This window comes from Triticum urartu, chromosome 5A, assembly GCF_056163025.1.
Source record: "Triticum urartu cultivar PI428250 chromosome 5A, HENAU_Tu73, whole genome shotgun sequence".
Lineage (NCBI taxonomy): Eukaryota > Viridiplantae > Streptophyta > Magnoliopsida > Poales > Poaceae > Triticum > Triticum urartu.
Window position 1 is genome coordinate 16,346,268 of NC_141877.1, and position 5,346 is coordinate 16,351,613.

Sequence of the window (5,346 nt, forward strand, 5' to 3'; positions counted from 1 at the left end):
TATACGCTGAACAATTCTTGAATACACACTGAACATTATTGTGACATATGTTAAACAATTTTTTAAATACACATTGAACATTTTTTATATGTGCTAAACTATTTTCAAATACAAAATGAACATGTTTAAAAAAATACATTGAACATTTTCTTAATCACAGTGAACATTTACTTGGGGATATGATGAACATTTTCGTAAGACACGGTGAACCCTTTGTATAATACACAAAAAAGAGAAGAAAAACAAACAAACATAAAGAAAAATACGGAAGAGAAAACCAGAAGAAGAAACAAATATGAAAAGGACAAAGAAAAAAACTCGAAACACAAAATTGGAAGAAAAGGGAAAAAAGACGAGTAGCAGACTGCGACCGAAAAAGAACAAGCAGTGGATGCGCGCACGTGGGCCGGCCCACCTCAATCCGAGTAGTAGAGGATTCTTCATCGAAGCCATTGTCACAATGTGGGCCTCTGGAATCCATTGGGACGTACCCCTAGCCTAGGCCTAGTACACACCCGCACCATCTCGCTCAATGGGCATCAATGGGCCGGCCACCAGTCTCAGACCCATCGTTACAAGAAAAACAAGTGCCCTCCCTTCGTTTAGTCCCACCTCGCCTGGAATAGGGGAGAGAGCAGGGAGGTCGGGTACATAAGAGTGTGGGGTGCAGACAGTGAAAGGCATGCAGCTGCGTGGTGAGCACAAAGCGAACTATTCTTTCGCTTTTTACTAAAGAATACCGTGTGCACGCCACATTAAGCAGCATACCTTAATTTTTAAAGGGTGTTTTCTCTTTATGAAAAGGCCCCAATAATACTTGGATATAAAATATTCATGAAATTTTGACAAAATGCCTAAATGGTTGTTAAATTGATTGCTGCTAAGCAACTAGTACCCTCAAATATTATACAGGACAAAAACAAGATACCTAGGAACTCGTAAATTTACAACAGTTATGTGTTTCCAAAAAAGTAAAGAGATACAAAAGAGATAGTTTCCGTTCCTTTTTTTATACAAGAAGAGATACAGAAAATCAAGAGAGAGATACTTTCCTCTTTTTGAAGGGATAAAAAGGGAATTACAAGGATTTAGAAGAAATGCACCTTAAATTGTGGATTTTTATCAGAAAAAGTACACCTTATATAAAGATACAGTTTTGCTAAAGCACATCTAGATGGGCCATAAGTATTGCACATCTAAATCCTATGTCATTGGTCTTACGTTGAGATTCGTGTGGATATTTTTTTTCCTCTTTATGTATGATTCACTCACTTAGATGTGCAATAATTAGAGCACATCTAGATGTGCTCTAGACACACCCATAAAGATAAAGGAACGGAGGAAGTAGCAACTAAGAATTTACTTAGAAAGCAAAACGGCAAAGACTAGGGACTGGTATACATATCTTATCTCCGGATTGGACTAGTTACAAATCGGACGTGAACTAAGAGCACTCGCGACCACACTCATTGGAATCTCACCGCTGCTTTGTTGTATAGGGATCAGTGCATAATTGAATGAAACGAATAGATGTTGTTCAATACTCCCTCCGTTTTTTTAGTCTGCATATAAGGTTTGCTCAAAGTCAAGCTTTATAAAGTTTGACTAACTTTATATTATAAAGTATAAACATTGACAATATGAAATCAACATTATACGATGCATCACGAAATGTATTTTCATACTATATAGTTTTAACATTGTAAATGTTCATATTTTTATACATAAATTTGGTCAAACTTTGTGTAGTTTGACTTTGACCAAATCTTATATGCGGAGTAAAAAGAAACGGAGGGAGTACACCGCACCATCGTAGAAGCACAGTGCATACCTGTTTGTTGGCATTAAATGAACAAAAGAACTGACAAGTCAGTACATAGACCGTGAGGCGGTGCGGCCAATGGCACCGAGGCATACCGGCGAGCTGCGGCTCCACCTCTGCCGAAACGGATGGGCACCACCATGAGACAAGTACCGCGTGCTTCTGACGTGAAGAGGACTCGTGAACCAGATGCTGGCCATGGCAATCTGCTTCTGTGAGTGCAGAGAGAGAGAGAAGAGAATGCAGCTGCAGAACTCCGACACGAAGAGCTCGGGCGAGTCTACATCGGTGAGACTGGACCTAGTGATTCTTCTCTATGGAGCGAGTTATATTTTTGGATCATAGCCTGTTTTTTGTGACGCCGGGGAAGAGGAACAGTGGCCTCGTTTGGGCTCGAGAGAAAACAAACAGTAGAGAGAGAGAGAGAAAGAAGGCTGCCCGGACTCTCCTGCGAGGCATTCTGGGCACTCCTGGCTGCTACAAGAACACAAGACATGGTGCTAGCCTCCAGGAGCATGTGGTGTCACTCGTTCGGGGCATGAAAAAAAAACGTAATCCAAAAATCAAAACCTTGCGCAGGATAATGCAAACTCGGACCGCGGGGCCCCGGTGTCGCGCAGGATGCGGCAAACTTTATCATCGACGGCACAGTCTTTCTACTCGCTGGCCGTGAGGACACAAGACTTGGTGTCGGCGGAGGTGGTGTCGATGGATGTGGTTGCAGAGGACGGAACAAAGCTCATGCTTCCTTGGTTTGTTCGCCGTCCTCCTAGTTCCTTCTGGATTTGTTTCAACATCCACGTTGCTGAACAAGTACAACAGGAGCGAGAAGAGGAAGAACCATAAAAGGAGCGAGATGAAGAATAACATGACGAACACTTGGTGACTTGGTGAGGATTCTTTAGGAGCTAATGGGGCAGAACAAGGCGTCCGGGGAGAAGACATGGGGTGGGTGGGAGGATGGGGACCAGATGCATTGAATGGATGTAGTTGGCCGCTGTTAGGGCATCTCCAGCCGTTGCCCCCCCCCCAGGACGCATAAAAATCGCCCCCTGGGGGCGAGCCGGCGATACACTCGGTGCTGGGGGCGGTTGTGTGCCCAGTCGTCGCCCCCAGGCGCCCAAATTGGCCCACTTTGCAGCCCAATTTCAGCGAATAAACGGTCCATATGGGCGAGAATAGGCCCATATTCGGCGTGGTTTCGCCGTGTCTCGGCGTTCAATTATCAACACAATTATTTCTTATCACATATTTCATCACAGAAAAATCAAATACTTTAACAAAATAGTACAACAACAAATAGTTCAATACAAATTATATAGTTCAACAAATAAAAACTCGTATTTCATCACACGGCATCCCCCTTGAGCCTCTATAGGTGCTCAATCAGATCTTTCTGCAGTTCATGATGCACCTGTGGGTCTCGGATCTCCTGACGCATACTGAGATAGGCAGTCCAAGTTGCCGGTAGCTGGTGATCAACTTCGGCTAGAGGACCCTGCCTGTAGTATGGTTCAGTGTCAAACATTGGGTCTTCTTGCTCGCTCTCGATGATCATGTTGTGCAAGATGACAGAGCAAGTCATAATCTCCCACATTTGATCTTTGGACCAGGTCTGAGCGGGGTACCGAACAACAGCAAATCGAGATTGGAGCACACCAAATGCCCACTCGACATCCTTCCTGCAAGCCTCCTGAAGCTTCGCAAACCAGGCGTTCTTGCCTCCTGCCACAGGGTTTGAGATCGTCTTCACAAATGTCGACCATCTCGGATAGATGCCGTCAGCTAGATAGTACCCCTTGTTGTATTGGTGCCCATTGATCTCGAAGTTCACCGGAGGAGAATGGCCCTGAATGAGCTTGGCAAAAACAGGAGAGCACTGCAGCACGTTGATGTCATTGTGAGTTCCTGGCATACCAAAGAAGGAGTGCCAAATCCAAAGGTCCTGTGTGGCTACCGCCTCAAGCACTACACTGCAACCGCCTTTGGCGCCTTTGTACATCCCCTGCCAATCAAATGGGCAATTCTTCCATTTCCAATGCATGCAGTCGATGCTTCCAAGCATCCCAGGAAATCCTCTTGCTGCATTCTGGGCTAGGATCCGAGCAATGTCTTCCGCATTGGGTGTTCTCAAGTATTGTGGCCCAAACACTGCCACCACTACCCGACAGAACTTGTAGAAACACTCTATGCTGGTGGACTCGGCCATGCGCCCATAGTCGTCGAGTGAATCACTGGGAGCTCCATATGCAAGCATCCTCATCGCTGTCGTGCATTTCTGGATGGAGGTGAATCCAAGAGCGCCAGTGCAATCCATCTTGCACTTGAAGTAGTTTTCGAACTCCCGGATGGAATTCACAATCCTGAGGAAGAGCTTTTGGCTCATCCGATAACGGCGCCGAAATGTTCTCTCGCCATGAAGTGGAGCATCGGCGAAGTAGTCGGAGTAGAGCAAGTAGTAGCCTTGGAGACGATGCCGGTTCTTTGCTTTCACCCGCCCCGGCGCCGAGCCACCTCGCCGCGGCTTTTCATTGCTCGCCAGCAGCTGGGCGAGGGCGGCGAGCACCATGAGATGCTCTTCTTCCTGGACGTCGGCCGCGGCTTCCTCCTCCAGCAGCGCGGTGAGCTCTTCCTCCTCATCCGAGTCCATCGCCGAGACAGGCAAAACGCCGAACACCTTGCGCTCGGTGGGCGTGTACCCGCCGTTAAACCGCGCCTCCGCGGCCGGAAACGGCGGCCGGAAACGCCCAGCTGCTGTGGGAGGGGCTGCCGCGGCGAAGCGCTGCTATTTTCCGGCGGGGAATGGCTATCTAGCGGAGTAGGGCGGCGGCCGTCGCCGGGATATAGCTAGTGGTGGCCGAGGGCGCGGGGGGTGCGAGGCGAGTCGGGGGAAGAAAACCTTGACTTTTCCCCTGTCGGTGTGGGCCAGGCGTGCTTTTCCCTAGCGCCGGAGCCCCCAACTGCTCCCCAGCGCGCGGGGTTCGGCCTGTGACCGCCGGGCGGAAAAAAGGTCCGAATCGGCGATTTTCGGCGTCCTGGGGGTGCGACTGGGCCATTTTTTCGGCGCCGGCGCCGAAAAAGTGGCCTGGAGGGGCTTGTTGGGGCCGCGGCTGGAGATGCCCTTAGTTGAGTTGGATAGGCCCTGGCTGCCGCACACTAGTGAGTATGGAACCGCGTAAAATTAAAGACTGATATACGCCAAAACAAATGAGAATACATGATGATAAGTTTGCAGTACGACGTAGCTAATATAGTGGTTGAAGATCCCAAGAAAAATGGATAGATAGGATTCCAGTGGGGAGCGTCGCGGTGTGCTCCTATGCACTTCCGTTACAAATCACACTTCAGAGATTTGGGAAGCATAAGTTTTACGCAACCAGAACATTTGATTCAGACTCAGGAACCAATCTATAATACTACATCAATGGCTTGTATGCAACATATTTGGAACAAAGCACGGACCCAGGAAGATTAATAACTGTAATAAAGAACAACTGACAGGCCAAAGCACCTTCTTGCAAGGA

General features: G+C 47.6%; 1 non-coding gene across 1 annotated transcript; it reads left to right on the forward strand.

Annotated features, from left to right (window-relative positions):
- Positions 1 to 686: 686 nt before the first annotated feature.
- On the forward strand, positions 687 to 805 carry LOC125511699 (U5 spliceosomal RNA). The gene has a single exon (XR_007285061.2). It is a non-coding gene; the product is annotated as a U5 spliceosomal RNA (small nuclear RNA).
- The last annotated feature ends 4,541 nt before the right edge of the window (positions 806 to 5,346 follow it).